This window comes from Zea mays, chromosome 9 (genome assembly GCF_902167145.1).
Source record: "Zea mays cultivar B73 chromosome 9, Zm-B73-REFERENCE-NAM-5.0, whole genome shotgun sequence".
NCBI lineage: Eukaryota > Viridiplantae > Streptophyta > Magnoliopsida > Poales > Poaceae > Zea > Zea mays.
In genome coordinates, this window is record NC_050104.1 from 152,066,405 (window position 1) to 152,076,892 (window position 10,488).

Below are 10,488 nucleotides of genomic sequence, written 5' to 3' on the forward strand. Positions count from 1 at the left end.
TTTACATTAATAACAAATGAAGTACAATTTAATTATAATTTAAGCGGGGATGGGGATCCCCGACAGGGATTTATCCCCGCGGGGAACGGGGATGGGGAAGAAATGTCCCCCGCAAGCATTCGTGGGGATCCCCGCGGGGAAATTTTTTTGTCGCGGGGACGGGTTTGGGGAGCTAAAACCCGACGGGGAATTCCCCGTTGCCATCCCTAGTCTGTCACCCTTGTTACGCCGCGCCGCCTGTCTCTTCTGTGTGCCACTGCTGTCCTCACCCCCTCGATGAGAAATGAAGGCACCATATTTAAAGTGCCTATATGAGCACAAGAGCTCCATGAGCACATGATACGCTCCCTTACTGTTCTGTAAAAACGTGCTGTCGAACTGTTTCAATGCAAATAAAATCATACATGTACATAATTCTATAATTTGGTATTTCAGTTACGGCTGGTGTTTCACCTAAAGATTTATTGTACTGTAAAAACATGCTGTTGAATTATTTTAGTTCAAATAATATCATACACGTATATCTCTACTGCCTATTAAGACGGTAAGGGGTAGGCTGCCCATTCCGTGTTCTGTCATTCCCATTCCGTCCTCATTGCAAAGCTCATTCCCATTCCCAGTTGCCTGTCTTTCTCATTCCCCCTCCCTGCAAAGCCCATTCACATTTCCATTCCCGGCTATCACGTGTCTTTCTCATTCCCCCTCCCACAAAGCCTATTCTCATTCCCACGTGCATCCCACGCCTAGCTAAAATTAAATTAAAAAAACAGGCTCCAAGGGGATTCAAACCCGCGACCTCTCAAATAAATGTGTTTGTAGCTACCACTAACCACATGTGTGTTTATGTCTACATCTATTATAGTAAAAATATATAATACATCTCTCCCGAAGTCCACCTGCTACCCTTGCACAATGTGTAGTAGTAGATAAGTATCACTGAGATTATTAAATTATATTTTTGGATTGAGGGAGTAGTATTTAAAGAAGAGTCTTGCATGCAATTTCTTTTGTTTGAATAATGTTTTCAACTTAAATACTTTTTTTTGCATGTGTAACATTTATTCTCCGTAATATTTTCCATGGATCTAACTTATAAATCATTTTCATAAACCAATGCCAAAGATGAATCCATGTTTCTTACTTGGAAACCCCGAACAAACACCACTAGCACGAGGCGCTCGCGTTGGCGTCGCTCACCGACGACGAGAAGAAACTTGGCGACTGCCAGTTCGACCTCTAGAAGCAGTCCTACATGGCCCATGCGCCGCTGTGTAGGCAAGCTCCGGCGCAGCCGCCGCTTGGACGTGGTCCAGAGCGGCTGCACCGCGCTATCCATCGTCAAACATGGGGACCTCATGGTCGTCGCCAATGTCGACGACTCTCGGGTTGTTCTGGGCATCACAACCTACGACGACGCCATCACGCTGTCTAGCTTATCATCCACCTGAAGCCTAACCTGCCACGTAAGTCGCTACTGACCGACCATGAATTCTTGTGCGCTGGAATGACGACCATTGTTGTTGTTATGTGAGTGTCCTCGAACAAGATGTATGTAGAGGAGTAGCACATCCGGTGGTGCAACGACCAGGTGTACTACCTCGCTGATGAGCCCGGGGTGCACTTCATTTGGCAGCCCAGCCAAGAGTGATCGGTACTCACCATATCGCGTGCGTTCGACGACTATTATATCAAGGATTGTGGCGTCATCTCGACACCGGAGGTGAGCAGAGGTGGACCGACAACAATGACCACTCGCCATCGTCGGGGTACCTTTTGTGTCGGTCTGCCTTTAATTCTCTTCGCAAACACACACTTGCATTTTTTGTTTAAGCAAGTGTGTATGGTGGTGTGTGCCTGATGACTAACGATGTACGACGGAACTTCTACCGGCAGGTGTGGCACGTGCTCTCCAATAATGAGACCATGCAAATCATGACATATATCGAAGTCTGCATGATACTGATGGTTGCAATGTAGTAGTGAAACAACTAAATTAAAATAACAAAATTTATGTATGGCTAGGATCACAAATGGATTATGAAATATTTTCTTATAACAATATAAGACACATTTTGTATATAAGTTATCATGGTATTATATGTTCCCGTTGCAATGCACGGGTACTGACCTAGTACATCTAGAATTTGGTATTTCAGTTACGGCTAATGTTTCATCGTAATGCGATCGGTGTCTATCTGTTCAACCTTAAAACAGGAGTGCACTGCAAAAGGGGAAAAGAAAACTTCAAACAGGAGTAGCTGAATAACTGAGACATTGTAAGGCCCAAAATCTGTATAAGAAAAAAAATTATTATTAATAAAATAAATATATGAAGAAAAGAAATAGTAAATTCAGATATCTCAAATTATACCTGAGTATTACAAATTGAGGACTGCATTTTGAAAACCAAGAATTATTTTAGAGAAGAAAATACTAAATAAAATAAATAAATAAATAAAATTCTGCCATAATAGTAAGTTCACATTGTACTGTTAAAGATGAGTTTAAATTCACAAATTGAGTGGAATTCAAATTTGAGATTTTAAATTGAAAGGGAAGAGAGAATAAAAGAAAATGTAAAGAAAAGAAAACCCTAGCTGGGCCGCGTTTCTCCTTTCCGGCCCATCTAAGCCTTATCCCCGCGCCTTTGCACCTGTGTACCCCGGCTGCTGCTCGCGCGGCAGGGCGCTGACGGGTGGGCCCCGCCTGGCCGTCTCAGCCGTGGACAGAAGATCGCGCGCCTGCGTTCTCCGACAAAAGGGGCCCGCGCGTCAATCGGTGCTTGCGTGCTCTCGCGCGCGAGTGTGCCGCTGCTTCTGCCCGCGGGTCCCATGTGTCAGCCTCTACGCGCCCTGTGTTTCTTCTTCCCCTAATCGTTCGCATCCGGCTACCTTGCAACTAACTCCGCAGCCCCGGCCGATGCGGGCTATCTCTATGGTTGCCGCGTGGAGCTCGGTCTCCTCTCTCAACCGAAAGCGACTTCTACGCCACACGCGCCGCGTTTCTCTAGCGAGTAGGGCCCAATCGCTAGCGTGCCAGTGCCCTCCTTCCTCAGGTCCGCGCATGGCGCCATGACCCCATAGGAATCGGATGCCGTTGGGATCCGACTGCAGCTAGTTGAGGGCTATAAACCAAGCATCGTGCACTCCCCGTTCCTGGTTTTCCTTTACTTGACCTCCAATTGCTGCGCGTGGCGGCGAATTTCGGGGATTGTGGGTCTCGGCGGCGGCTCCGCCTAGGGGCTCTTGGCTACCTGCCCTGCATTGGTGGTGTGATTGAGCGAGGTCGCGACGACACTGTGAGAGCACCTAGAGGGGGGGTGAATAGGTGATCCTGTAAAACTTGAAAACTTAAGCCACAAAACTTGGTTAAGTGTTAGCACAATAACCACCAAGTGGCTAGAGAGAAGATCTTGCACAATACGATAACCACAAAGAGTTCAACACAGAGATGACGCAGTGGTTTATCCCGTGGTTCGGCCAAGTACAAAACTTGCCTACTCCACGTTGTGGCGTCCCAACGGACGAGAGTTGCACTCAACTCCTCTCAAGTGATCCAATGATCAACTTGAATACCACGGTGTTTTGCTTTTCTTTTCTTATCCCGTTCGCGAGGAATCTCCACAACTTGGAGCCTCTCGCCCTTACACTTTTGATGTTCACAAAGAATCACGGAGTAAGGAAGGGATGAGCAACTCACACAAGACACAAAGATCACAGCAAATACGCACACATAAGACCCAGACGTGAGCTCAAAAAGACTAGCACACTAGAACGGAGCTCAAATCACTAGAATGTCGAACAAGTGCGCAAGAATGATGTGTGAGTGATCAAATGTGCTCAAAGAATGCTTGGTATTATCCTCCATGCGCCTAGGGGTCCCTTTTATAGCCCCAAGGCAGCTAGGAGCCGTTGAGAGCAATCTAGGAAGGCTGATCTTGCCTTCTGTCGATTGGCGCACCGGACAGTCCGGTGCACACCGGACACTGTCCGGTGCCCGATTTCCTTCCTTAAACAGCGAAGCCGACCGTTGCAGATTTGGGAGCCGTTGGCGCACCGGACATGTCCGGTGCACACCGAACAGTCCGGTGCCCCCTTCTAGCCGTTGGCTTGGCCACGTGTCCCGCGCAGATTGCGCGGTCGACCGTTGGCCCGGCCGACCATTGGCTCACCGGACAGTCCGGTGCACACCGGACAGTCCGGTGAATTATAGCCGTACGTCGCCGATGAATTCCCGAGAGCGACGAGTTCACCTGTGAACGGCCCACCGGACAGTCCGGTGCACCACCGGACAGTCCGGTGAATTATAGTCGTACACCGCCGTCGAAGTCCCGAGAACAGCCTTTTCCCTCGAGCCAGCCTGGCGCACCGGACAGTCCGGTGCTCCAGACTGAGCAAAGTCTTGGCTGCTCGAGCCAAGGCTTTTCCAATTGGTCTTTTCCTGTTTCCAGCACTTAGACACAATACATTAGTCTCTAAAACAATGTACTAAGTCTGAGAAACATACCTTTATCCTTGATTTGTACTTTGTCCACCATTTTACACTTAGGCACTTGTGTTGGACACTAAACCACCAAAATACTTAGAAATGGCCCAAGGGCACATTTCCCTTTCAATCTCCCCCTTTTTGGTGATTTATGCCAACACACCGTAAAGCAAGTAGAACAAGTACAAAATCACTTCAAATAAGAACTCAAATTATTTTGATTCAAATTTGACATATATGGATCACTCTATGCCACCACTTGGTTTGTTTTTGCAAATCAAACTCAAATTCCTATCTCTAAGTCAAAACCACTTGTAAAGACATAAAGAGAGGTTTTCCAAAGAAATTTGATCAAGGATTCCAAAAACTTCCCTTTTTCCCATAATCAACACTTCTCCCCACAAGAGCTCTAATCTACTATTTTCAAAATCTCTCAAGTGGTAGCTGATCCATCTATTGTTGTGGCCTTTATTTTCTCCCCCTTTGACATCAAGCACCAAAACGGGATCAATCTTGGCCCTAGAACCCCATTGCCTCACCAAAATCTTCAATAAGAATACAAAGGCAATAAGAGTACATGAGATGAACTTGGAATTAGTTACCCTCTCATCGGAGTGCAGTGGAAGTCTTTCATGGTCCAAGCCCACCTTTTCCCTTTCAAACCTCCTTTGAGACTAAAATAAGCAAACTCAAGCACATGGTTAGTCTCAAAGGGTCAAGTTGTAACGCAGCTCCCCCTAAAAATGTGCATCACTTTGCAACGGACTTGTGAGGTCCAGGGAGTGTTTGTACAACTTGAGCACCATAACTAAGCAACAAAATGCATAAGGAACATGATCAAAGGCATAAACACGTGTATGCTATAAATCAATCCCAGTTCCGCGAATCTAAGACATTTAGCTCACTACGCAACCTGCAAAAGGTCTTCTCATCTAGAGGCTTGGTAAAGATATCGGCTAGCTGGTTCTCGGTGCTAACATGAAACACTTCGATATCTCCCTTTTGCTGGTGGTCTCTCAAAAAGTGATGCCGGATGTCTATGTGCTTTGTGCGGCTGTGCTCAACAGGATTTTCCGCCATGCGGATAGCACTCTCATTATCACATAGGAGTGGGACTTTGCTCAGATTGTAGCCAAAGTCCCTGAGGTTTTGCCTCATCCAAAGTAGTTGCGCGCAACACTGTCCTGCGGCAACATACTCGGCCTCAGCGGTGGATAGGGCAATGGAAGTTTGTTTCTTAGAGTTCCATGACACCAGGGACCTTCCTAAGAATTGGCACGTCCCCGATGTACTCTTCCTATCGACCTTACATCCAGCATAGTCGGAATCTGAGTACCCAATCAAGTCAAAGTTAGACCCCTTTGGATACCAGATCCCAAAGTAAGGCGTAGCGACTAAATATTTAAGAATCCGCTTCACAGCCACTAAGTGACACTCCTTAGGATCGGATTGAAATCTAGCACACATACATACGCTAAGCATAATATCCGGTCTACTAGCACATAAATAAAGCAAAGAACCTATCATGGACCGGTATGCTTTTTGATCAACAGACTTACCTCCTTTGTTGAGGTCGGTGTGTCCGTCGGTCCCCATCGGAGTCTTTGCGGGCTTTGCGTCCTTCATCCCAAACCGCTTTAGTAAGTCTTGCATGTACTTCGTTTGAGAGATGAAGGTGCCATCCTTGAGTTGCTTCACTTGGAACCCAAGGAAGTAGTTCAACTCGCCCATCATCGACATCTCGAATTTCTGCGTCATCACCCTGCTAAACTCTTCACAAGACTTTTGGTTAGTAGAACCAAATATTATGTCATCGACATAAATTTGGCACACAAAAAGATCACCATCGCTGTCGGTGTTTTGGGTCCGACCGCACACCCGGGGTTGCCCCTCAAGGTGTTTTTAGGAGTAGGACGGTGTCAACGACTGTAGCAAAATGGTTCGTGCCGATCACACGAGGGACAGTGGACAAGATTTACAGGTTCGGGCCGCTTAGAGATGCGTAACACCCTACGTCCTGGTGAATATGTGTACGTGGTTACAAGAGGGCTCTCTGGGTTGAAGACACAGAGAGTTGAGGTGGGTGGCTAAGTAAGATAGGGTCGATCGTTCTGAAGGGGTGCCCCCTAGGCCTTATATACTCGACCGTGGGGCAGTACACGTAGATATGGTAACAACGAGTAGCTAAAAGGTAGTGAACCTCTTGAGTTTATCCCTACGTAACCCTCGCCGACTTATCCTCGCATGGCTCCGTTGCATGGGGGCTCCAGCGCGGGAGAGTCGGGTCTCTGTTGCGATTTACTCGTTCGACGTTGTGGGCCGTCCGGGTTTGCACCAATCCGGTCTTACGTCTTCTCTGCTTTGTTGGTTGTTTCTCCCCAGGCCCACGAAGGAATGACCTCATGATTTATTGGGCCTTTGGGCCTTTCGTGAGGTCTTTTACTCCTTTAGTGGACCCGGGGGATATCTATCCCCCACAAGCCCCCGATCTTTGGGTTAATTTAGAAGTAATCAGCCCAAAGATCCCAGGTCCAACTTGCAAGTGTTTTGAAGAAGAACGTCTTCCTGCTGTCTTCTCTTGCTCCGGTCACTCATTTGACCAAGGCTTGGTTTCATGTTTGCGCCTTAGAGGTCGGCATTTCAACTTGTAGGATTTTGAACTTCATTGGGTGCACCGAAGGTGCACCCAATGGGTGTAGCCCCCGACCTTTGAGTAGATTTTAGAAAACAATCTACTCGAAGGTCTTTCCCGGAAATTATCTCCATTTGTGCTCCTGCATCTTGGTTGAGGGTTGGTCTTTTAATCTTGTCCCTCGCCTTAGAAGTCGGCACTATCTCGGCTTGGAATGATAATCCATGGGGTGCACCGGAGATGCACCCAATGGGTGTAGCCCCCGACCTTCAAATGGATTTTTTAAGGATAATCCATTCGAAGGTCTTCCTTTCGTTTGTAAAAATTGGCATGAAGCTATTTGCATTATGCTTTGGAGGTCAGCATTATGTCATCAATATTTTGCTGCAGAGGTCAGCATATATTTTGTCTTTAGCAGCCGAGTTTGCAATCCATCCATATCTTGCTAGGTAGTGCAATTTATTTGCTTCTGCGACTGATTGGACGTTTGATGGACGTTCTCTGTCTAGTCTTCACGTCGCTTCTGTCGGCCATATCTTGTACTTTGCTGGCTATATTTGGCTTTCCTCTGATCCTTACTGATATCTCATTTTTGTCTTGAGGTATTCACTGCGTGCCCTGCACGGATGTGACCATTTTGAAAAATATACTGATAATTCCTGGGCGTCCCCCCCAATGGGTGTGGGCAAGGGACGGCTTGGTACGCTGAGTGTTTTAGCCGGCTGCTTCTGAGTAGTAATATGATGAGACGGCGAGTGTAATCATATCCTTTGCGCTGTTGACTGGAGTCCCAATGGGTGTAGTGTTGCATGAAACGGCGTCAGCCTTCTGACGTGTCTTCAGACGGGTGGAAGTGCTTAATGCTTTGCGACTGTTCAGTGACCACGGTTGGAGGTGAGCGGTTGCCTTTCCCTTCTATAAATAACGTCGTCGCTCCTCTGGTTTTTTCACATCTCTTCGCTGTTCTTTACTGCATCCTTCTCTTCCCTTCTGTCTGCTTCCGCCATGGGCAAGAGTAACAAACGCAAGCGTGAGCCGACTCCTCCGTCGGAGGATTTCGGCGACTCGGAATACTTGGAGGAAGAGTTCTCCTCCGAGTCCGAGGGGTCTCCGACTCCCGTCTCTCCCCCGGCATCGTCTGATGATTCAGACGACTCCCAGGGGATTGCCGCGGAAGTCTGGACGTACATCCGGGCCGTCGAGCGCTCCGGGCTCGAGGGCTCGGATGAGGAGGACTCGGACGGCGGCGAGGACGAGGATGACGACGACGACGACGACGACGACGGTGGCGACGGCGACGGTGACGGCAGCGGCAGCGGCGGGGGCAGCGGCGGCAGCGACGGGAGCAAGGGCGGCACCAGAGGCGGCAGCAGCACGGGCAGCACCAGAGGCGGCAGCAGCAAGGGCAGCACCAGGGGCGGCGGCGGTGGCAGCAGCAGCAAGGCCAGTGGCTAAACGCCACTGGTCTTTAGATATTAGTATAGTGTAGTTAGAATAATGTAGTAGTAATGTAGAGTAGTATAGTGTAGTATAGTAGTAGTAGTAGTAATGTAGAGTAGTATAGTGTAGTATAGTAGTAGTAGTAATGTAATGTAGTAATAGTAGGGAAGCATCAACTCGCAAAGAGTTGGTTTGTAAGCTTATTGTCTTCCCTTAATGAAAAAATGACGTTGGCTCCTTCTCGATGACTCGCCTTCCTTGATTATAGAATTGATTCTTTTGAGACAGTAGATGAATAACTTGCGCATCACACTGACGCTTCCAGAAGTAGCTGCCGAGTAATCTTATAGTCGGTATCGGCGTTTTAGAAGCAACGCCGAGCGATTGAAGGTTGACGTCAGCATTTTAGAAGTAATACAGAGCAATCGAACACGAGATCAACATTTTAGAGGTAACGCCGAGTGGTTGAAGGTCGACGTCGACATTTCAGTGGTAATGCCGAGCGATCGAACACAAGATCAGCGTTTTAGAGGCAACACCGAGTAACTGAACACTGTATCAGCGTTTTAGAGGCAACGCCGAGTGATTGAATGTAATATCAACATTTTAGAGGTAACGCCGAGTGATTGAATATGATATCAACGTTTTAGAGGTAACGCCGAGTGACTGGAGGTTGACGTCGGCATTTTAGAAGTAATGTCGAGCGACTGAATCATGAAAACAGCGTTTTAGAGGCAACGCCGAGTGATTGGAGGTCGACGTCGGCATTTTAGAAGTAATGCCGAGCAACTGAACGTGAAAAGAGCGTTTTAGAGGCAACGCTGAGTGATTGGAGGTCGACGTCGGCATTTTAGAAGTAATGCCGAGCAACTGAACATGAAAACAGCGTTTTAGAGGCAACGCTGAGTGATAGCAGGCTGCCCGAGCCACTTTGAGGATGATGGCCGAGTGATGAGGTGGCGCATCGGTGTTCTGGAGATAACTGCCGGATGACCACGTGGCACGCTGGGGTTTTGGAAATAACCGCCGGGTGATGACTGGGCACTTTTTGAAACGGTATCTGGCTCGAGAATATCCCATAAGAGCTGCGCTTTTAGCCGCCTTTGCTTTTCGTGCCCTAGTTCTTGCATTCCCGCCTCTAAATCCTCTCTGCCATTCGCCTCCTACTCTGTTCGCTGGTGAAAATCGAGATGGCGCCCAAGAGGAAAACTGCGAGCTGGTCTGCTGCGGTGATCCCTCCAATCGACCCCAACAGCCAGTTGCCTTTCGCAGGTAACCATATGTCCATTATTTCCGAAGCTGAACTTCTCCACCTTGTATCCATCGGGGTTCTTCCTCCGCGGGAACTCTGTTCTTGGCGGATTTGCCGCGGGACTACTGTCCCAACAGAGGATACCCACGAGTCTGTAGTCTACGCTCCTTTTCTTCTCCGCGGCCTCGGCCTTCCCATCTCTCCCTTTTTCCGCGGCCTCCTTGATTTCTACCACATTAACTTGACCCATTTGAACCCTAATTCCATTCTGCAAATCTCCATTTTCGTCCACTTATGCGAAGCCTTTCTTGGCGTGCTGCCGCATTTTGGCTTATGGAAGTATTTGTATCATTGTCGCCCTGGGATGGCCGGGGGACAGCATCAGTTGGTCGGAGGTGCCAGTTTGGAGATGCACCGCGGGCGGAAAACCGAGTATCTTGAGATTCCCCTCAAGGACAGTATTAAGGGATGGCGTCTAGAGTGGTTCATAGTTGATAATTATGGAAATTCTCTCCCCTCCCGGTCGGGAAGACAGCCAGACGTTCGTACTCCGAGCTGGACCGAGTCTCCCACAGATCAGGAAGTGGCTGAGGCAGGCGTGTTGCTAACTGAAGTAGGACTGCTGAAAGAGAGAGGTCTAACTGCTGAAGCTGTGGTCGCTGACTTTGTTTTCAAGAAC